Raw genomic sequence first — 24,295 nt, forward strand, 5'->3', positions numbered from 1 at the left:
AACATGACCCTCGAATTGTGAGAATTAGAAATAATCCTGACTACTGGGTTGCCACACTGTTAGATCCCCGGTACAAAAGTAAATTTGCAGAAATTATTCCTGCCATAGAAAGGGATGCACGCATGCAGGAGTATCAGCAGAGACTGTTGCAGAATCTTACATGTGCTTTTCCACAAAATACCAGTGGTGCACGTAGTGAATCTCACAGTTCCAACTTGCCAACCGTGGGACCGTCAATTGTTCAGCACTCAAACCGTAACAGAACCACAGTATCTGCTGGTAACATCAATTTTGCGCAATCATTTCACCACTTTTTTAGCCCATCCTTTGCAAGGCCACAGGAGACAAGAAGTCTGACACATAGTCAACGCCTAGAGACGATGGTACAGGAGTATCTCCAAGTAAACATTGAAGCCACGACTGTGTCACTGGACCCTTGCTCTTTTTGGGCTTCCAATCTGGATAAATGGCCGGAGCTAGCCACTTACGCCTTGGAGATCTTGTCATGCCCCACAGCCAGCGTTCTGTCTGAACGTGTGTTCAGCGCTGCTGGTGGTGTGCTGACAGATAAGCGCACGCGGCTCTCCACTGATAATGTAGACAGACTCACGTTCATAAAGATGAACAAATCATGGATCCGAAACGACTTTTCTACCCCTGTGTCATCCTGGGGAGAGTAAAAGCTTGATGATTGGTTAAAATCACCCTACCAACCGTTTTAAGCTTTCAAATTACTAATCATGTTTATCTGTATCTTGACTGGAAAATAATTTGGGCTTTGTAGCAGTGTGCAGCACTGATCCTATTAGGCCATCTATAATAAGCTTCACCAGATTTAAAATTAAAAATAATTTTTAGCTGCATCTAGCCCGGAAAATAATTTTGGGGCTCCGAGATGCGCAAGACACATAAGTGCCTTCTTGCTGCACTACCTGCAGCATGACCCTCATATTGTCAGAATTCGAAGTAATCATGACTACTGGGTTGCCACACTCTTAGATCCCCCAAACTTTTCGATCAACCTTTTCATTTTAATAAAGACCAAAAAAATGGTCATTTTTGAAATTATAAGCATTAGCAGGTTGTTAGAAACTGAAATCAAACAGTTTTCAACTCAAAACTTTATTCTAGGTGATGTTACATTTTCACATAGGACCCCTTGTTCGAAAGGAGCTTCTGAACTCTCTCGTCCATTGAATTTGTCAGGTTTTGGATGGTTTCTGCTTCAATTGTTTTGCATGAGGACAGAATACCCTCCCAGAGCTGTTGCTTAGATGTGAACTGCCTCCCGCCATCATAGACACTCCTTTTAATGATGCTCCAAAGGTTCTGAATGGGGTAGAGGTCAGGGGAGCATGGGGGTCACACCATAAGTTTGTCCCCTTTTATGCCCATATCAGCCAGAGATGCAGATGTTTTATGTGCAGCATGAGATGGTGCATTATCATGCAGAAAAATGATCTTGCTGTGAAATACACGGTTCTTCTTCTTGAACCATGGCAGGAAGTGCTGTTTGAGAAAATCCACATACATTATGGAGTTCATCTTTAGCGCCTTCAGGGATCCTAAAGGGGCCGACAATCTCTCTCCCCATGATTCCAGCCCAAAACATTACTCCACCTCCTACTTGTTGGCGCTGTAGCCGTGTTTGCGTGGGGTGTCCATCAACCAGCCATCCTCCACTCCATTCATCTGGACCATCGAGCGCTGCACGGCACTCATCCGTGAACAAAACAGTTTTGAAATCAGTCTTCATGTAATGTTTGGCCCACTGGAGCCGTTTCTGCTTGTGTGAAGTGGATAGAGGAGGTCGACAGGATGGCGTATGCACAGCTGCAAACCTCTGAAGGACCCTGCATCTTGTTGTTCGGGGGACGTTGGAGGCACAAGCAGCTTCAAAAACTTGTCTGCTGCTATGACAAGGCTTTTTTGCCGCTGCTTTTTCAACCTGACGTAATTGCCTGTAGGAAAGAGTCCTCAATTTGCCCTTATCAGCACGCACACGTGTGTACTGTGAATCAGCTACATACTTCTTGATTGCCAAGACACTTCATCCTGATCATCGCACAATGTTGATTGTAGTCATGCCTTGACCTAAACACTCCACAATTTGTTGCTTCTCAGCAGCCGACACATCCTTTTTCTTTCCCATTTTGGCAGAAAATGTAGGCTGCTTAATAATGTGAGAGAGCCTTCTTAAGTAGTCTTGCCTTTCATTGGACACACCTGCCAAACTAATTAGCACAGGTGTCTGCAATTGCTTACAGTGATATAAAGAGCCCTGACACACATCACCATCAATGAGTTTAACTGACAAACAAACAAATTCTTCCCTTATCACTCCTAAACACTTTTTGCATAATAATTTGGAACGCGGTGTACATGTGCTTTTCCACAAAACACCAGTGGTTCACGTAGTGAATCTTACAGTTCTGACTTGCCAACCGTGGTCTGTATGGAATTGTTCAATAAAGGGCCCAAAATTAAGATAACATAGATGGGAGAGGTCTCTATGAATAGGAATTCCTAAGTATTTGATACCCTGTGAGGGCCAGGCAAAGGGAAAGTTGGACTGGATGGAATCCTATATGGATTTAGGGAGGGAGACATCGAGGGCCTCAGACTTCGCTGCATTGATTTTAAAATTTTACCATGTAACAAAGTGATCTATTTCAGCCATAACAGCAGGGATGGATATATGTGATTGAGTGATATATACTAGGACATCATCAGCAAATAGAGAGCACTTGTACTCGGTGCCTCCCACCTCAATCCACCTAATATTGGGGTTATGGCGAATTGATGAGAGCAGGTGCTCCGTCACTAGGATGTATAAGAGAGGGGACAGAGGACATCCCTGCCTTGTCCCATTGGTGATTGTGAAAGGTGATGAAAATGTTCTGACGCACCCCCTGGGCCTTGGGACACCCGGAGCCGGACCCTTTTTGGTGGATGCTGGTGGTTGTAGTCTTCGTGGCGGCGATCCGGTTCCGTGGCTCAGGGCGGTCAAACCAGTGGCGGAACTATTTATGTGGTTTTGATGTTTAAATGTCCGACTACGCCACCCGTGGATTGCGGTCAGAGTGAACCGCCGCTACAGGGCAGACCGCTAAGGCTAGTGTTGTGGGTGCAGCAGAGCGTAGCATAACTCCCCACGGGAGGAGTATAGCCTCAGGGCAGTGTATGCGGAGGATGGGGGTGATGGTGCAGGGCAGCAGCAGTAACGACACGGAGTCAGTGATGCAGTTCAGGGCCTTTACTCACAGTTCTTATTATCCAGACCACGTCTGCAGGTAACGGCTGCCCACGTCGTACTGTGCTCACCAGGTGAGGGGCTCAGACAACTCCCAGATAACTTTGGAGCGCTTCACAGGACCTCCTTTGTGTGTCCTTTGTCTGGCCTTTCTTACCAACACTTCTGTCCGGCTGCCTCGGGCCTCCTCTTGGTAAACTTGGCGCCAATTTCCCTGACCCTATGTGGTGCCTTCCTAGCGGGTGGAGCAAGGGGCTGCGCCACATAAAATGTCAGAGCCTCCGGTTTCTAGCTGAGGGTCGTTTCCTGCCTCCACTAGTTCGGGGACCGGTCTCCCCCTTTGGCCTGACCCCTCCACGCAGGTGGATTCGGGCGTGCGGTGGCGACTCGCCCGTCCGCACCCCTGGGATCCCTTCATTCCTCGTTCCTGGAGCCTTCTCCGCTCCTCTTCCTTCCTTCTCCCTCTTGCAGGCCTGGGCCTCTGTTACTAGGCCCGCCTCCGGAGCAGAGCTCATGCAGAGCCCCTGCTCCCTGCCACTTCTGCTCAGACTTCTCTGCACTGAACTAAGATGGTGCCCACCTTTTATACTCCCTTCTCAATGCACCCAGGAACTGCTTCCTCCCTGCTCCTGCACTGCAGGGTTCCCCTTCCTCAGTGTTCCCTCCCCCCACTCCAGCCAGGGACAGGGACTGTCGTGCCCATCTCAGGGGCATATTGGTCGCCCTGCCCCACGGCAATGTGGTGTAATGCATGCAGGTGTCGGGTCCTGATCCACACTCCATCCTTATCTGAGAGTGCGATATCACACCTCTGGGTGAGGTGCAATACGTCTGTAGCAACCGAGCCCTCGGTGCTACAGTTCCATTTATCTTCAGCCTAGGTGACGTATTGTGATACAGGGCCGTGATTTTGGCTATAAAAGGGTCCCCTAGACCCCTACCCCAAGCTTTTAAGAGAATCATATATGGCGTGCCAGGAGACTCTATGGAATGCTTTCTCAGCATCCAACGAGAGTATCTACTTACAAATTTTTAACTGCATCTAGCCCAGGAAATACTTTGTGCCTAGTAGCAGTGTCTGCTAGTCAGCGGATTATCCCGGCTGTTAAGCAAGCTACACCACCTGTAGTTTGGACACTTAATTTTTTCAAAGGAAATGCTTCGGGACCACGGGATACTTAGTGAAGAGCATCAGGAGGCACCCCAAGGCATAGGGGCTGGGACTGGCACTAGGATGCCTTGCGGTGGACAGCCGAGCTCGATCCTTATAAAAGCTTTTTAACTGCAGCAGCTTTAGTGGACGCTACTGGAGCTGGAATTACGCGGCTGCTGGCATGAGACTTGCCCTCCAATAGATCCTTGTAAATGGATTTAAAGTGTATTCATTCAAATTAGAGGGACAATTTAAATTAAAAAGCTTAGAGCTGCCTCCACCACAGGGGGACTCTCTCGACCCACCAGCGGACAGGCACCAGTATTGGGAGAGGGGGGCTGGCCGTCAGGGTTCACCGCGGCTCTGGCACAAACCCGGCGACACGGAGGTGGCACGGGCAGGAGCGGACTGGCCGTCTCGGCTTCTCACTTTTTGGATTTTAGAAGGGCATGACATGCCTATATCTGTGTCTCCCCCTCCTTTTACTCCTCCACCTCTTTTCTTTTCGCATGACTATATGTACTTGTCACTTTTCCATGTGTTAGTTGTGTCTTCTGAGCAGTTTGTCAGCTTTTGGACACCTTTGAAGGTGTTTTCTATGTGTTTCTATGTGTTTTTGTTTGCCTGCCATTGGTTTTAACGGTGTTCGAAGGTGTTCGACGAACAGTTCGACGAACAGTTCGGCGAACACACGGGTGTTCGACGAACCGAACCGAACTCGAACACTACGGGGGTGGCTCAACACTACATTTAACACCCGCCAACATGGGTGCACGTCATTCCATGCACCCATCAGCATGCCCATGACTTGATCGTGGATCGCTGACGGGTTGCTTTGACAGCCAGAAGTCTACTGAAGAGTCTGTGGAGGTCCTGGCTGGATGTGTGGACCTTGTCTATGGGGATGCAAGAACAAGGGGGAAAGGCCAATACAAAAAGATGAGCACACCTAATTAAATATAAATATATATATATATATATATATCTTTATTCAACACCATTAACATAGACCTTAAAAACATTTAAATCCACACGTCCAACTGTTATGCGCTGTGCAGAGGGACCCAGAAAAACTGACACCAAACCAGCAAAGGCTCAGCCACAGACGCACTTGGCACAAGCTGCCAAGCTAGGCAAGCCATTGAGGGCTGAGAATTCTCTTCGCCCAGCTCCCAGTAAAAGGAAGGGTGACTTTAGCAGAGCCCTTCCTAGGCCCACTGTCACTGGACAGCAGGCATCTGGTAACGCAGTTGGTGCCTAGTCAAGAACCAGGTGAGTACATCTGCAAGAACCCCAGAAAGGGAAACAAGAAGAGAAAATGAGAAAACCCCTGAAAGATAGCAACACTAACACCATTCACCACCAAGCACATATAAACTGCAATAAACAGCAAAGGACTGAGCAGGATTAAATAGCCCTTGTAATGATCAGGTGTTGAATACCTCCCAATCTTCCCCAGACAGCCACTCCCTGCTAGTTTGAACAGCAGAATGGACAACATCCCACCATTGCATAGTGCCAAACACAGCAGCATCCTGCGTTGTCTGGCAAGCGGAGAAATCAGTGAGAGACACGGCATCCCGTGTCCTCACACATCCTACAACACCAGAACGTGATGTTCCAAAAGATTAGGACAGTCTCTGTGCATGCGTAGTAGCTCTGCCTCCAGGGTCACGATAATGGCGGCGCTTGCGACCTGAGTAGTATAGCACTGGACCTGCTCCGTTCCCAAGTGGGAGCACAGAGTCACGATTCCTAACACCAACATAGTAATACACACCTCTGAGTCTAAAATAGACCAAAAGAAAACCATGGGTAGTACATCAATATATATGCCAGTGTACATCATTGTCCACATTGCACATTGGCATATCTGTTGATGAACTTCCCATGGTTTTCATTTGGTCTATTTTAGACTCAGGGGTGTGTATTACTATGTTGGACATGTGGTTTTAAATGTTTTTATGGTCTATGTTAATGGTGTTGAATAAAGATATATACATATATATATATATATATATATATATATATTATATTTAATTAGGTGTGCTCATCTTTTTGTATTGGCCTTTCCCCCTTGTTCTTGCATATCATTTTCTTCCACACATGATGTAGCACCCTTTATATTGCTTGTTTTGCATTGTGTGGTGCGCCCTGTTTGCCTTGCACTATATTACGTGCCCTTGTCTATGGAGGGCACTAAACCCTTTCAGGCTGCATGTTGTAGGTGACTTCGGCTGGCAAGGACCTTATGTTTCAGTTCAGACCTCCAGGTTTTTTCTTTGCAGTCAGTATGCTTTAGTGCATATAAAAGGGTGTAGCCGCCTTTGGTCTGAGCTGAGATGCCCATTCTGCCTCAGGCTTATGCTTACACTAGGGTTCCAGTCTCTCTGCTCTTGTCCATATGTATGTCACTTGACAAATGGAAAGGTTTTTAATATTAGAGTTAGGACTGTCCCATAAGGGTTGCCGTGACGTGGTGGGATGGTTTTTACATTATTTGGATCAAAATTATGTTAACTAAATACCCTTTATTATTTATTATTATTTTTGCACTGTGCAAAAATGGATTTTGTTAATAGTTAATGAATATATACAGTTATATGAAAAAGTTTGGGCACCCCTATTAATCTTAAGCTTAATGTTTTATAAAAATTGGTGTTTTTGCAACAGCTATTTCAGTTTGATATATGTAATAACTGTTGGACACAGTAATGTTTCTGCCTTGAAATGAGGTTTATTGTACTAACAGAAAATGTGCAATCTGCATTCAAACAAAATTTGACAGGTGCATAAGTATGTGCACCTCACCAGAAAAGTGACATTAATATTTAGTAGATCCTCCTTTTGCAAAAATAACAGCCTCTAGTCGCTTCCTGTAGCTTTTAATGATTTCCTGGATCCTGGATGAAGGTATTTTTGACCAGTCCTCTTTACAAAACAATTCCAGTTCAGTTAAGTTTGTTGGTCGCCGAGCATGGACAGCCCTCTTCAAATGATCCCACAGATGTTCAATGATATTCAGGTCTGGGGACTGGGATGGCCATTCCAGAACATTGTAATTGTTCCTCTGCATGAATGCCTGAGTAGATTTGGAGTGGTGTTTTGGATCATTGTCTTGCTGAAAGTTCCATCCCCTGCGTAACTTCAACTTTGTCACTGATTCTTGAACATTATTGTCAAGAATCTGCTGATACTGAGTGGAATATATATATATATATATTATATTTAATTAGGTGTGCTCATCTTTTTGTATTGGCCTTTCCCCCTTGTTCTTGCATATCATTTTCTTCCACACATGATGTAGCACCCTTTATATTGCTTGTTTTGCATTGTGTGGTGCACCCTGTTTGCCTTGCACTATATTACGTGCTCTTGTCTATGGAGGGCACTACACCCTTTCAGGCTGCATGTTGTAGGTGACTTCGGCTGGCAAGGACCTTATGTTTCAGTTCAGACCTCTAGGTTTTTTCTTTGCAGTCAGCATGCTTTAGTGCATATAAAAGGGTGTGGCCGCCCTTTGTCTGAGCTGAGATGCCCATTCTGCCTCAGGCTTATGCTTACACTAGGGATCCAGTCTCTCTGCCCTTGTCCATATGTATATCACTTGACAAATGGTAAGGTTTTTAATATTAGAATTAGGACTGTCCCATAAGGGTTGCCGTGACGTGGTGGGATGGTTTTTACATTATTTTGATCAAAATTATGTTAACTAAATACCCTTTATTATTTATTATTATTTTTGCACTGTGCGATCTATCCATTTACTTCCAGTTATTTGGGTATTTTTCTTGTTTTTGGTTTCTCCAAGGACCTTATATTGTAGAGTTCAATGAGGGAGACCCCCACTCAAAAACAAACTGTTTTTTACTGAACAATAACATAGGGAAGAGTTCGTACAATGGATAGCACATGCAAATCTTCATGCACGTTACTCTTAACACACATCTTTCTACATGTTCTTTCTCTTTTCCTAAACTGACTCGGTTATGTCTCAAATAGGTCCTCTGCCTTCAGCACAACCCAGGATAGTGCTTTGGGAGGTTCCCTTGTCCCCAACAATGGAACTACAGTCCAGTAAGTGAGAGTTCTATTTCTCAACTTGCGGTACCACGTTCTTTTCTGCTTAGAGGAGCTACTTCTGCCACTATGGCTGTTACTTAGCCTCTCTATTTGCCGATGTCTTGGAACTTCCGTGTGGGGAACTCTTTTCGTCTCACATTCCCTGCTCTGATTCATTCCATTACCTCTTTCACTTGTGAACCTGGGACCATCCCACTAGGCCTTCTTACCTAAATCCCATCTCCAGAGAATCACTCTCTTCTTCTATCACTTTTCCTCATCTCTCCCTGGATCACACTATCCATTACCTCGGTCTCCACTTCAAGGACACCAATTTCATATAGCTCTGCTCGCTGGTCAGACCATAGGTCTGCTTCTGCTGCACGTTGGGCTCTATCTCCCTACTGACAGGAAACTCCCTCTGTCCCTTCACTTTAGCCCCTTCCACTCTGGGCTAGTTCCAATTATTAACACTAGCTCTCCCTACTGTTGGGCAGAACCAGGGCCAGCGTCACCACTCGTTGCACCCGTGCAAATGGACAAATGGGGTGGACCCACTCGAAAATGTGCAATCTGCATTCAAACAAAATTTGACAGGTGCATAAGTATGGGCACCTCACCAGAAAAGTGACATTAATATTTAGTAGATCCTCCTTTGGCAAAAATAACAGACTCTAGTCGTTTCCTGTAGCTTTTAATGATTTCCTGGATCCTGGATGAAGGTATTTTTGACCATTCCTCTTTACAAAACAATTCCAGTTCAGTTAAGTTTGATGGTCGCCGAGCATGGACAGCCCTCTTCAAATGATCCCACAGATGTTCAATGATATTCAGGTCTGGGGACTGGGATGGCCATTCCAGAACATTGTAATTGTTCCTCTGCATGAATGCCTGAGTAGATTTGGAGTGGTGTTTTGGATCATTGTCTTGCTGAAAGATCCATCCCCTGAGTAACTTCAACTTTGTCACTGATTCTTGAACATTATTGTCAAGAATCTGCTGATACTCAGTGGAATCCATGCGTCCCTCAACTTTAACAAGATTCCCGGTGCATGCATTGGCCACACAGCCCCAAAGCATGATGGAACCTCCACCAAATTTTACTGTGGGCAGCAAGTGTTTTTCTTGGAATGCTGTGTTTTTTTGCCGCCATGCATAACGCCTTTTTGTATGACCAAACAACTTAATCTTGGTTTCATCAGTCCACAGGACCTTCTTCCAAAAAGAAATTGGCTTCTCCAAATGTGCTTTTGCATACCTCAGCCGACTCTGTGGCGTGCTTGCAGAAACGGCTTCTTTCGCATCACTCTCCCATACAGCTTCTCCTTGTGCAAAGTGCATTGTATAGTTGACCGATGCACAGTGACACCATCTGCAGCAAGTTGATGCTGCAGCTCTTTGGAGGTGGTCTGAGGATTGTCCTTGACTGATCTCACCATTCTTCTTCTCTGCCTTTCTGGTGTTTTTCTTGGCCTGCCACTTCTGGCCTTAACAAGAACTGTCCCTGTGTTCTTCCATTTCCTTACTAAGTTCCTCACAGTGGAAACTGACAGGTTAAATCTCTGAGACAGCTTTTTGTATCCTTCCCAAGAACAACTATGTTGAATAATCTTTGTTTTCAGATCATTTGACAGTTGTTTTGAGGAGCCCATGATGCCACTCTTCAGAGGAGATTCAAACAGGAGAACAACTTGCAAGTGGCCACTTTAAGTAGCTTTTCTCATGATTGCATACACCTGGCTATGAAGTTCAAAGCTCAATGAGGTTACAAAACCAAAAAAAGTGCTTTAGTAAGTCAGTAAAAAGTAGGTAGGAGTATTTAAAACAAGAAAATGATAAGGGTGCCTATACTAATGCACCTGTCAAATTTTGTTTGAATGCAGATTGCACATTTTCTGTTAGTACAATAAACCTCATTTCAAGGCAGAAACATTACTGTGTCCAACAGTTATTACATATATCAAACTGAAATAGCTGTTGCAAAAACACCAATTTTTATAAAACATTAAGCTTAAGATTAATAGGGGTGCCCAAACTTTTTCATATAACTGTAACTAACAGCTTCTGTTCTTATTGTAGACATGAACAACTAAATGATTTCCTGGGAATGACATATGCATGTGCATGGCTGATAACAGAGAGATTCATGTCGAGTTGGCAAAGATGGCGCTGAGAGACGACTTCACCCCTCCCATCAGAATTCCTAAGGCGTTACGGAGGCCAAGAGATACATGGATGAGCAAATTGCAGTGTGCCAAGTTATCAGAAAGAGCAATGAATTTTACTAATCCCACCTAGGAGTAGAATACTATATAACTCCATGTCTATGTAATTAAGTATGCCATTTTGAGTGGTTCAGTCTCTGAGTGAAGTTTTTCAACTAGATAAGCAAATTTGGTTGATTAGCTTCTTTGCATGCACTCGGACATCTTTAATTTGGAGGAGAGCAGTTACCTAGTGTATCTTAAATTGGTGAAACCTCCACAGTACCATTGCTTTGTGAAATACTTTTGTCACAAGTTGCTCCACAGAAAGATTTTCTTCTTTCCTGTGGTCTGTACTAATGATCATACACTTAAACCTCACATAAATTGTCCTTTCAGAATATTCATGAACCAAGTAGGAAGGTGATAGCTGGTCATGAGGACAAATAGAGATTGAATCAATTAGCCTGTGGTATCTATTGGGCAATAACTGATGATATTCTACAAAAACAGGTAAACAAAAATAAAAACAAAATAATTTCTGTAGTGCAGCACAATATTGAGGGTAAAAGAGCATTTTACTATATTATAGAGAATTATACAGGTTTGGTGTTCTTTAAAGATGTCATTTTGGGCTCAATGTAATATGTAGATGAATAGTACTTACACTAAATTAACTGAGACTAACATCACTGTGCATCATATACGAGAACTCACTAAAGCTCCATACTTCTTACTGATTATTTTTTGTATTACTTTAAGTCAAATATATTTTGCTGATATTTATTTATAAAACTTAAATCAGTGCTGGTATTACATTCATGGAAAAATATTACGGTACATATAGAAATATGTTTGTTTTTGTATTGATTTGTAGAATAAATAATTAAGGCACCAGAAATGTAATCTAAATGTGAGGACTGTGCAAACAAAACTTATTACAAGGAAAGCAAATTGTTTCTTCTCAGTGTTCATTACAATATTATTCATTAACATTGAGAAAAAAAACTGCGACAATTTATTTAACTGGATACTACTGTAGTCTGTAGGTCACTGGATGTAAAGGGAACCTGTCACAAAGTGTTTGCTTTCTCACATGAAAGCAGCATGATGTAGGGGCAGAGACACTGATCCCAGCGATGTACCAATTACTGGGCTGCATGCTGTCATTTTCGTAAAATCATTGTTTTACCTGCTGTAGATCTACCAGTTCTCTGAATGCTGAGCTCTATAATCCCGCCAACACCACTGATTTTTCAGCAGTGTACACAAAAAATGTAACACCACAATGATAACTCTCTGTATAGATAATATAGTAGATGTCACATGCAGTCCTATGTAACAGCACAGATAACATAGTAATAACTCTGAGTAAATATAATATAGATGAAACCAGCAGTCCTATGTAACACAACAGATAACAGAGAAAACTCTGAGAACAAATAATGTAGATGCCACCTGCAGCTCTATGTAACTCTACAGATAATAGTGCTGTCTCTGAGTACAAATAAAGTAGTAGATGCCACCTGCAGTCCTATGTAACTCTACAGGTAATAGTGCTGTCTCTGAGTACAAATAAAGTAGTAGATGTTACCTGCACTCCTATTTAACACCACAGATAACAGAGTTATAACTCTGAGTAAAGATAATATAGATGAAACTAGCAGTCCCATGTAGCACCACAGATAACAGTGACTATACAACCCCTGACAAAAATTATGGAATCACCGGGCTCGGAGGATGTGCATTCAGTTGTTTAATGTTGTTGAAAAAAAGCAGATCACAGACATGGCACAAAACTAAAGTCAAATGGCAACGTTAGGGCTTTAAGAAACACTAAAAGAAATCAAGATAAAAAATATGGTATTCGGTAAGGGTAATTTTTTTCAGACCAAGCAGAGGGAAAAAAATTAAGGAATCACTTAATTCTGAGGAAAAAATTATGGAATCACCCTGTAAATTTTAATTTCCAAAACTAACACCAGCATCAAATTAGATCTGCTCGTTAGTCTGCATCTAAAAAGGAGTGATCACTAGTGTTGAGCCACCCCCGTAGTGTTCGAGTTCGGTTCGGTTCGGTTCGTCGAACACCCATGTGTTCGCCGAACTGTTCGTCGAACTGTTCGTCGAACACCTTCGAACACCGTTAAAACCAATGGCAGGCAAACAAAAACACATAGAAACACATAGAAAACACCTTCAAAGGTGTCCAAAAGCTGACAAACTGCTCAGAAGACACAACTAACACATGGAAAAGTGACAAGTACATATAGTCATGCGAAAAGAAAAGAGGTGGAGGAGTAAAAGGAGGGGGAGACACAGATATAGGCATGTCATGCCCTTCTAAAATCCAAAAAGTGAGAAGCCGAGACGGCCAGTCCGCTCCTGCCCGTGCCACCTCCGTGTCGCCGGGTTTGTGCCAGAGCCGCGGTGAACCCTGACGGCCAGCCCCCCTCTCCCAATACTGGTGCCTGTCCGCTGGTGGGTCGAGAGAGCCCCCCTGTGGTGGAGGCAGCTCTAAGCTTTTTAATTTAAATTGTCCCTCTAATTTGAATGAATACACTTTAAATCCATTTACAAGGATCTATTGGAGGGCAAGTCTCATGCCAGCAGCCGCGTAATTCCAGCTCCAGTAGCGTCCACTAAAGCTGCTGCAGTTAAAAAGCTTTTATAAGGATCGAGCTCGGCTGTCCACCGCAAGGCATCCTAGTGCCAGTCCCAGCCCCTATGCCTTGGGGTGCCTCCTGATGCTCTTCACTAAGTATCCCGTGGTCCCGAAGCATTTCCTTTGAAAAAATTAAGTGTCCAAACTACAGGTGGTGTAGCTTGCTTAACAGCCGGGATAATCCGCTGACTAGCAGACACTGCTACTAGGCACAAAGTATTTCCTGGGCTAGATGCAGTTAAAAATTTGTAAGTAGATACTCTCGTTGGATGCTGAGAAAGCATTCCATAGAGTCTCCTGGCACGCCATATATGATTCTCTTAAAAAGCTTGGGGTAGGGGTCTAGGGGACCCTTTTATAGCCAAAATCACGGCCCTGTATCACAATACGTCACCTAGGCTGAAGATAAATGGAACTGTAGCACCGAGGGCTCGGTTGCTACAGACGTATTGCACCTCACCCAGAGGTGTGATATCTCACTCTCAGATAAGGATGGAGTGTGGATCAGGACCCGACACCTGCATGCATTACACCACATTGCCGTGGGGCAGGGCGACCAATATGCCCCTGAGATGGGCATGACAGTCCCTGTCCCTGGCTGGAGTGGGGGGAGGGAACACTGAGGAAGGGGAACCCTGCAGTGCAGGAGCAGGGAGGAAGCAGTTCCTGGGTGCATTGAGAAGGGAGTATAAAAGGTGGGCACCATCTTAGTTCAGTGCAGAGAAGTCTGAGCAGAAGTGGCAGGGAGCAGGGGCTCTGCATGAGCTCTGCTCCGGAGGCGGGCCTAGTAACAGAGGCCCAGGCCTGCAAGAGGGAGAAGGAAGGAAGAGGAGCGGAGAAGGCTCCAGGAACGAGGAATGAAGGGATCCCAGGGGTGCGGACGGGCGAGTCGCCACCGCACGCCCGAATCCACCTGCGTGGAGGGGTCAGGCCAAAGGGGGAGACCGGTCCCCGAACTAGTGGAGGCAGGAAACGACCCTCAGCTAGAAACCGGAGGCTCTGACATTTTATGTGGCGCAGCCCCTTGCTCCACCCGCTAGGAAGGCACCACATAGGGTCAGGGAAACTGGCGCCAAGTTTACCAAGAGGAGGCCCGAGGCAGCCGGACAGAAGTGTTGGTAAGAAAGGCCAGACAAAGGACACACAAAGGGGGTCCTGTGAAGCGCTCCAAAGTTATCTGGGAGTTGTCTGAGCCCCTCACCTGGTGAGCACAGTACGACGTGGGCAGCCGTTACCTGCAGACGTGGTCTGGATAATAAGAACTGTGAGTAAAGGCCCTGAACTGCATCACTGACTCCGTGTCGTTACTGCTGCTGCCCTGCACCATCACCCCCATCCTCCGCATACACTGCCCTGAGGCTATACTCCTCCCGTGGGGAGTTATGCTACGCTCTGCTGCACCCACAACACCAGCCTTAGCGGTCTGCCCTGTAGCGGCGGTTCACTCTGACCGCAATCCACGGGTGGCGTAGTCGGACATTTAAACATCAAAACCACATAAATAGTTCCGCCACTGGTTTGACCGCCCTGAGCCACGGAACCGGATCGCCGCCACGAAGACTACAACCACCAGCATCCACCAAAAAGGGTCCGGCTCCGGGTGTCCCAAGGCCCAGGGGGTGCGTCAGAACATTTTCATCACCTTTCACAATCACCAATGGGACAAGGCAGGGATGTCCTCTGTCCCCTCTCTTATACATCCTAGTGACGGAGCACCTGCTCTCATCAATTCGCCATAACCCCAATATTAGGTGGATTGAGGTGGGAGGCACCGAGTACAAGTGCTCTCTATTTGCTGATGATGTCCTAGTATATATCACTCAATCACATATATCCATCCCTGCTGTTATGGCTGAAATAGATCACTTTGTTACATGGTAAAATTTTAAAATCAATGCAGCGAAGTCTGAGGCCCTCGATGTCTCCCTCCCTAAATCCATATAGGATTCCATCCAGTCCAACTTTCCCTTTGCCTGGCCCTCACAGGGTATCAAATACTTAGGAATTCCTATTCATAGAGACCTCTCCCATCTATGTTATCTTAATTTTGGGCCCTTTATTGAACAATTCCATACAGACCACGGTTGGCAAGTTAGAACTGTAAGATTCACTACGTGAACCACTGGTGTTTTGTGGAAAAGCACATGTACACCGCGTTCCAAATTATTATGCAAAAAGTGTTTAGGAGTGATAAGGGAAGAATTTGTTTGTTTGTCAGTTAAACTCATTGATGGTGATGTGTGTCAGGGCTCTTTATATCACTGTAAGCAATTGCAGACACCTGTGCTAATTAGTTTGGCAGGTGTGTCCAATGAAAGGCAAGACTACTTAAGAAGGCTCTCTCACATTATTAAGCAGCCTACATTTTCTGCCAAAATGGGAAAGAAAAAGGATGTGTCGGCTGCTGAGAAGCAACAAATTGTGGAGTGTTTAGGTCAAGGCATGACTACAATCAACATTGTGCGATGATCAGGATGAAGTGTCTTGGCAATCAAGAAGTATGTAGCTGATTCACAGTACACACGTGTGCGTGCTGATAAGGGCAAATTGAGGACTCTTTCCTACAGGCAATTACGTCAGGTTGAAAGAGCAGCGGCAAAAAAGCCTTGTCATAGCAGCAGACAAGTTTTTGAAGCTGCTTGTGCCTCCAACGTCCCCCGAACAACAAGATGCAGGGTCCTTCAGAGGTTTGCAGCTGTGCATACGCCATCCTGTCGACCTCCTCTATCCACTTCACACAAGCAGAAACGGCTCCAGTGGGCCAAACATTACATGAAGACTGATTTCAAAACTGTTTTGTTCACGGATGAGTGCCGTGCAGCGCTCGATGGTCCAGATGAATGGAGTGGAGGATGGCTGGTTGATGGACACCCCACGCAAACACGGCTACAGCGCCAACAAGGAGGAGGTGGAGTAATGTTTTGGGCTGGAATCATGGGGAGAGAGATTGTCGGCCCCTTTAGGATCCCTGAAGGCGCTAAAGATGAACTCCATAATGTATGTGGATTTTCTCAAACAGCACTTCCTGCCATGGTTCAAGAAGAAGAACCGTGTATTTCACAGCAAGATCATTTTTCTGCATGATAATGCACCATCTCATGCTGCACATAAAACATCTGCATCTCTGGCTGATATGGGCATAAAAGGGGACAAACTTATGGTGTGACCCCCATGCTCCCCTGACCTCTACCCCATTCAGAACCTTTGGAGCATCATTAAAAGGAGTGTCTATGATGGCGGGAGGCAGTTCACATCTAAGCAACAGCTCTGGGAGGGTATTCTGTCCTCATGCAAAACAATTGAAGCAGAAACCATCCAAAACCTGACAAATTCAATGGACGAGAGAGTTCAGAAGCTCCTTTCGAACAAGGGGTCCTATGTGAAAATGTAACATCACCTAGAATAAAGTTTTGAGTTGAAAACTGTTTGATTTCAGTTTCTAACAACCTGCTAATGCTTATAATTTCAAAAATGACCATTTTTTTGGTCTTTATTAAAATGAAAAGGTTGATCGAAAAGTTTGGGGGATCTAAGAGTGTGGCAACCCAGTAGTCATGATACCTTCGAATTCTGACAATATGAGGGTCATGCTGCAGGTAGTGCAGCAAGAAGGCACTTATGTGTCTTGCGCATCTCGGAGCCCCAAAATTATTTTCCGGGCTAGATGCAGCTAAAAATTATTTTTAATTTTAAATCTGGTGAAGCTTATTATAGATGGCCTAATAGGATCAGTGCTGCACACTGCTACAAAGCCCAAATTATTTTCCAGTCAAGATACAGATAAACATGATTAGTAATTTGAAAGCTTAAAACGGTTGGTAGGGTGATTTTAACCAATCATCAAGCTTTTACTCTCCCCAGGATGACACAGGGGTAGAAAAGTCGTTTCGGATCCATGATTTGTTCATCTTTATGAACGTGAGTCTGTCTACATTATCAGTGGAGAGCCACGTGCGCTTATCTGTCAGCACACCACCAGCAGCGCTGAACACACGTTCAGACAGAACGCTGGCTGCGGGGCATGACAAGATCTCCAAGGCGTAAGTGGCTAGCTCCGGCCATTTATCCAGATTGGAAGCCCAAAAAGAGCAAGGGTCCAGTGACACAGTCGTGGCTTCAATGTTTACTTGGAGATACTCCTGTACCATCGTCTCTAGGCGTTGACTATGTGTCAGACTTCTTGTCTCCTGTGGCCTTGCAAAGGATGGGCTAAAAAAGTGGTGAAATGATTCCGCAAAATTGATGTTACCAGCAGATACTGTGGTTCTGTTACGGTTTGAGTGCTGAACACTTGACGGTCCCACGGTTGGCAAGTTGGAACTGTGAGATTCACTACGTGCACCACTGGTATTTTGTGGAAAAGCACATGTAAGATTCTGCAACAGTCTCTGCTGATACTCCTGCATGCGTGCATCCCTTTCTATGGCAGGAATAATTTCTGCAAATTTACTTTTGTACCGGGGATCTAACAGTGTGGCAACCCAGTAGTCAGGATTATTTCTAATTCTCCTAATTCGAGGGTCATGTTGCAGGTAGTGCAGCAAGAAGGCACTCATGTGTGTTGCGCATCCAGGAGCACCTAGTCCCTGTTGTGTTGGTGGCGAGGTAACAATCATGCTTCCTTCCTCTGTCCTCTCCCCCCAACCTCGCACAACAGAAATGTGATCAAGGTCTCCCTCATCTGATGAGTCTTCCATCAGTTCGTCCTCCACTTCTTCCTGGGCTCCTGCACCTTCCTCACTAGTTTGGCTGCTACCATGCGCCCTGGTAAAATCATCTCCCCCACCCTCACATGCCTGCCGCCCTGGTGCTGCCGACCGTCTGGACCTTGCAGATGTTAGCCCTTCCGCATACAACTCCTCCTCCTCTACTTCCTCCACCTCCTCTTGTGCCACCACCTGACTCCGAATTCTGTTTAACATGTGCTCCAGCATGTAAATCACCGGAATAGTCATGCTGATAATGGCATCGTCAGCACTAAACATCTTCGTCGCCATTTCAAAACTGTGCAGAAGGGTGCATAGGTCCCTGATCTGAGACCACTCCTCCAGCGTGATTTGCCCCACCTCTGAATCTCGTTGGCCCAGGCTATACGTCAGAACGTATTGCACCAGGGCTTGTCGGTGCTGCCACAGTCGCTGCAACATGTGCAGAGTTGAATTCCACCGGGTAGGCACATCGCATTTTAGCCGGTGAAGTGGCAGGCCCAACGACTTCTGTAGAGATGTAAGTCGCTGAGCTGCGGGATGCGAACGGCGGAAGTGAGCACACAGCGACCGTGCCCTCTGCAGAAGGCCATCTAGTCTGGGATAGTGGGCTAAAAATTGCTGGACAACCAGGTTCAACACGTGAGCCATACAAGGCACGTGTGTGACATTGCCCCGGCGAAGGGCCGCACCCAGGTTTGCAGCATTGTTGCACACGGCCTTCCCTGGTTTCAGGTCCAGTGGAGACAACCATTCATGAAATTGGTTCTCCAGAGCTGACCACAACTCCTCAGCTGTGTGACTCACATTTCCCAGACATTTCAATGTAAAAACTGCCTGATGACGTTGAGCCCTACTGCCAGCATAGTAAGGAGGTGTGCAGGATCCCTTCTGCGCAGTTAGAAAGCTTGTGGCATGACCAGACAGGCTTTGGGTGCAGGTGGAAGACCGAGAGGAGGTTGAGGAGGCAGAAGCAGTGGAGGAAAAATGACATAAAGAGGATTGACGCACAACTCGTGGGGACGGCAAGACTTGGACAGCAGCCCCTTGTCCTGCTGTCACCATAGTTACCCAGTGCCCAGTCAGCGACATGTAACGCCCCTGTCCATGCCTACTCGTCCAAGTGTCTGTGGTGAAATGCACCCTGTCACACACAGAGTTTCTCAAAGAAGCGGTGATGTTGTGTGCGACATGCTGGTGGAGCGCAGGCACACCTTTCTTTGAGAAGTAGTGCCGACTGGGCATCTGGTACTGGGGCACTGCGACGGACATAAGGTCTCGAAAATCCTCTGTGTCCACCAGGCGGAAAGGCAGCATTTCTGTAGCCAAGAGCTTGCAGATGGTGAAATTCAACCTCTTAGCTTTCTCATGGCTAGGAGGAAATGGTCTTTTACTTGTCCACATCTGAGGGACCGAGGGCTGGCTATTGTGCTTAGACGGGGTTGATAAGGGTGTCCCCGGCAAACTGCCGGTCTGTGAGGAAGATGCAGGCGGACATGTTAGGTTGCCTTGATCCAAAGGTGGTGCTATCGATGTCGGACAGCGCTCAAGACCAGCTGGTGTTACCACCTCCAAAGAAAATGATGACCTGCCAATCACGCTGGCTGTTGCGGGTAAAGAGGTGGCAGGTCTGCGCCCCAAAACAGGTGTGACTGCTGTCCCCCCAGTCACAGAGGATGAAGAGGCCGCGGATGCACAAGATATGGCAGACGGTGGTTGGCCCAGCCGGCTAGACCGCATTGTAGCACACTGAGCTTCCCACTGCAACTTATGCTTCATGTCCATGTGCCGGTTCATGCATGAAGTACTCAAACTATGTATTTTTTGGCCTCTACTTAGCTTTTGCTGACAAATGTTACAGATAACACGAGTTGGGTCATCTTTATCGATCTGAAAAAATGCCCAGGCTATGCAAGGCTTAGCACCCATGTGACCTGAAGAGCCACCACGACTTGTGGTGAGAGGCAGAGTTGTGTTTGAGGATGCAGTTGTTGACGTGCTTCCAGTACTACGTCTCTGTCCAGGAAGGCGCAACCTGACCTCGTCGTCACTAGCATCTTCCTCCACCTCCTCTGCTGACCTCATCTCTTGGCTGACTGTGGGTTGACAGTAAGTGGGATCTCCGACCTCATCATCATCACCCTGTGCGTTATCACACCCGTCGTCCTCAGAGCCAACCTGTTCCTGCCATGACAAAAAACTAAAGTTGTCGCTCCAATCAGGTATTTGAGTCTTATCATCGTCTTCCTCATTGTCTCCACCAACAGGAGTTACAGTTTGGGAATGAGGGTCTACATTATGGTCAGAACCTTCTGCGTCTGGTCCTGGATCCGACTCATAAAGATTCTGGGCATCAGTGCAAATCATTTCCTCGTCTGGATTCACAGAAGCGCTGGAGTCGACCTCTGATTCCCAGGCTATAGTATGAGTAAACAGCTCTGCAGACTCAACCATCTGTTCTACCTCATACTCAGACGGGCAGCTGGAGATTTGGGAGCTGTGAGGAAGCAAGTGCGATTTGGGTGACACCTTTGAGGACTGGAGTATTTGTGATGTTGAAGTTGATGTGGAGGAGAGCCCACTTAAAGGAGCACTTGATATCCGTTGAAGCACCTGCTATTTTTGTGCCTCATCTGGAATTTGTAGCGATTGGCGTGGCCGTAAGAAAGGGATCTTATCACATTGTCCGCTAAAAGAAGTAGACATTTTAGTTTGGCTGGAAGATGGTCTTTCTTCTGCACCTACCCCACGGACACAACCTTTTTTCCCCTTCCCAACACGCCTATTCCCCTTTCCACCAGCAGCAGGCCTTTTTCCACTCATTTTGGTGGTTAACTAATTCACAACTCTGGAGTTGTTTGCACAAAAAAACAATGGATGGTAACCGAGCAGAGCTGAGTGGCCAAACTGTGGTATTAGGCCAAAACTATTGACTGGGTTAGATGCAGAAAAAAATTATTTTTAATTTGCAACCTGATGGAGGTCAGTATAGATGGACTAATAGACCAAGTCCCACACACTGCTAGAAGCCCAAATATTTTTTCAGAGCTAGATGCAGAAAAAAATTATTTTTAATTTGCAACCTGATGGAGGTCAGTATAGATGGACTAATAGACCAAGTCCCACACACCGCTAGAAGCCCAAATATTTTTTCAGAGCTAGATGCAGAAAAAAATTATATTCAATTTGCAACCTGCTGGACGTCAGTATAGAAGGACTAATAGAACAAGTCCCACACACTGCTAGAAGCCCAAATATTTTTTCAGAGCTAAATGAAGAAAAAAATTATTTTTAATTTGCAACCTGATGGAGGTCAGTATAGATGGACTAATAGACCAAGTCCCACACACTGCTAGAAGCCCAAATATTTTTTCAGAGCTAGATGCAGAAAAAAATTATTTTTAATTTGCAACCTGATGGAGGTCAGTATAGATGGACTAATAGACCAAGTCCCACACACCGCTAGAAGCCCAAATATTTTTTCAGAGCTAGATGCAGAAATTTTTTTTATTCAATTTGCAACCTGATGGAGGTCAGTATAGATGGACTAATAGACCAAGTCCCACACACTGCTAGAAGCCCAAATATTTTTTCAGAGCTAGATGCAGAAAAAAATTATTTTTAATTTGCAACCTGATGGAGGTCAGTATAGATGGACTAATAGACCAAGTCCCACACACTGCTAGAAGCCCAAATATTTTTTCAGAGCTAGATGCAGAAAAAAAATATTTTTAATTTGCAACCTGATGGAGGTCAGTATAGATGGACTAATAGAACAAGTCCCACACGCTGCTAGAAGCCCAAATATTTTTTCAGAGAAAAATGAAGAAAAAAATTATTTTTAATTTGCAACCTGATGGAGGTCAGTATAGATGGACTAATAGACCAAGTCCCACACACTGCTAGAAGCCCAAATATTTTTTCAGAGCTAGATGCAGAAAAAAATTATTTTTAATTTGCAACCTGATGGAGGTCAGTATAGATGGACTAATAGACCAAGTCCCACACACTGCTAGAAGCCCAAATATTTTTTCAGAGCTAGATGCAGAAAAAAATTATATTCAATTTGCAACCTGCTGGAGGTCAGTATAGAAGGACTAATAGAACAAGTCCCACACACTGCTAGAAGCCCAAATATTTTTTCAGAGCTAAATGAAGAAAAAAATTATTTTTAATTTGCAACCTGATGGAGGTCAGTATAGATGGACTAATAGACCAAGTCCCACACACTGCTAGAAGCCCAAATATTTTTTCAGAGCTAGATGCAGAAAAAAATTATATTCAGTTTGCAACCTGATGGAGGTCAGTATAGATGGACTAATAGAATGATGCTATGCCCAAAAGATTTTACTTCACTAAGTGCAGTAAAAAAATTGGTATTCTATACACAGGTGGTATATCTTGCAACACAGATAGGCTACTCCACTGACTAACACACTCTGCAATAGGCCAAAAAGGATTAGCTTTGCTAGATTCAGCCAAATGCTGTGAAAAAAACTTGCACAGCACTGGCACAGACCTGCCTGGCAAAAACTGATAGGAACTGATGTAACCTAGTCCTGAAAAGGACTCCAATTACAATTAGTCTTTACTCCCACAATCTATCTATTTAAGAGCACAGACCTGCCTGATAAAAGTCGTAGGAAATGCTGTAACCTAGTCCTTAAAAGGACTGCAATCACAACTATTCCCTACTCCCAAGCTATCTGTATATTTGTGCGAAAATTGGCTTGAAATTAACAAGGTATAGCGCACACAGCAACAGCGGTGCCGTCTAACACGCAGCTGCAGCAGTGAGAAAATGGTGGCGACGGGGAAAATGGCTTGGTCTTATAGGGCAAGGACATGTGACATACACTGCCAATCACACATGCCCTTGCTTGTGTGAAAAAAAGCACTTCGCTCCGTGTGTGCGCTGCTGATAGGCTGACAGATTGCACCTCCCCACTGCAAATGCGGGAAAGAGAAAAAAAAATGGAGATCTTCATTGTTCCTGCAGAGATCCATCCCCTGCCCCTCCCCCCACCCCGCTGTACACTCAAACTGCGTATTAACATTAATTTTCATCATTACTGAGAAAAAATCCAGTTATGATTTTGGTGCACGAACAGTTATCGAACATAACCTCGAACAGCCGAATTTTTCTCAAATTGTTCGTGTTCGCCGACCGGCTCGAACACCGCCCAAAACAGCTCGAATTTGAGATTGGCGAACAGTTCGAGTAGAACAACGCTCATCTCTAGTTAAATGTTGCCGGTCACATGCGTCCTGGTCACATGCTTCTCCACAAGCAGCCATTTTATGAACTTCAGAACTGTGCAGTCTATGAGGGAAGCTGCACTAACAAGAGCAGGAGGAGAACCTGTCATACCTGTATAATAGTAAGTGCCACAAATTCATGTCCCTGACACATCTGATAAAATAAAGATAAAGTGGACAACCCCTGGTAACTCATTATGCAGCCAGCAATAGATAGTGTAAAACAAGGATATAGGTGGCAAACAGTGAAAATTTTTCATGAAATTCAATTGCAAAAATGATTTTTAGCCCTAATTGCATGCATTTAAGTAAGAGTTTTCCCCCTCAAAGGTGAACAACCCCTTTAAGGAAAATTTGTACTCTACTCTTTAGACACAGTATGGTTGTCTTCATTTTGACACTGCATGGTTGGACTATTCGATATCTGTGTGGTACTCAAAAGGTTTATAAATAGACCCCAGGACAGATATGCATTATTTGCTGTATTGTTGTGCCTTGGAAACTTAGAATGACGTGTTAAAGATTTTCGTTTTAATTCTAAAAAAAATATTCCTATGCCTTAATGTATTCATAAAAGGGGCATGGCTATCATTATGGCTTTTTTCCTCATATTGATCTGACTGTGTTCAGTTAGTTCAATAAAGCAATTTCTGTGGGAGATTTGCCCATCTAACCAGTCTCAGGCACATGCTAGGCAATCCTATGCGTGGTACAGTATATACCAATTCCTATAGTTTATAGAGAATATAGAGAAGCTCAATGAGTCATCTGTATTCTTCTCGCAGTGCCAGCAGAGTTCGATTTACCTTCACCTGTTCTCTTCTATTACCAAACTTGCTCACACACATAAATAGAGCGATTTGAGTAATATGAGAAGGTCAGGAAATTGTTTTACCTCAACTACTGATTATATAAGTTAAGGTTTACTTAGGTCAGGTTCACACATAGCGTATTCTGCAACAAAGTTCAGTACAATGTAAGTGAATAGGGTAT

The 24,295-nt window shown here is 44.9% G+C and overlaps 1 protein-coding gene across 3 annotated transcripts in view; it reads left to right on the forward strand.

Moving 5' to 3' along the window:
- The window catches only part of KCNMB2 (potassium calcium-activated channel subfamily M regulatory beta subunit 2), a 1,341,694-nt gene that overhangs the window by 1,194,780 nt on the left and 122,619 nt on the right, over positions 1-24,295 (forward strand). The gene's annotated exons all lie outside the window — the stretch shown is intronic.

Source organism: Phyllobates terribilis, unplaced genomic scaffold (assembly GCF_046119375.1).
Source record: "Phyllobates terribilis strain yellow unplaced genomic scaffold, ASM4611937v1 Scaffold_3__8_contigs__length_932513732, whole genome shotgun sequence".
Taxonomy (NCBI): domain Eukaryota; kingdom Metazoa; phylum Chordata; class Amphibia; order Anura; family Dendrobatidae; genus Phyllobates; species Phyllobates terribilis.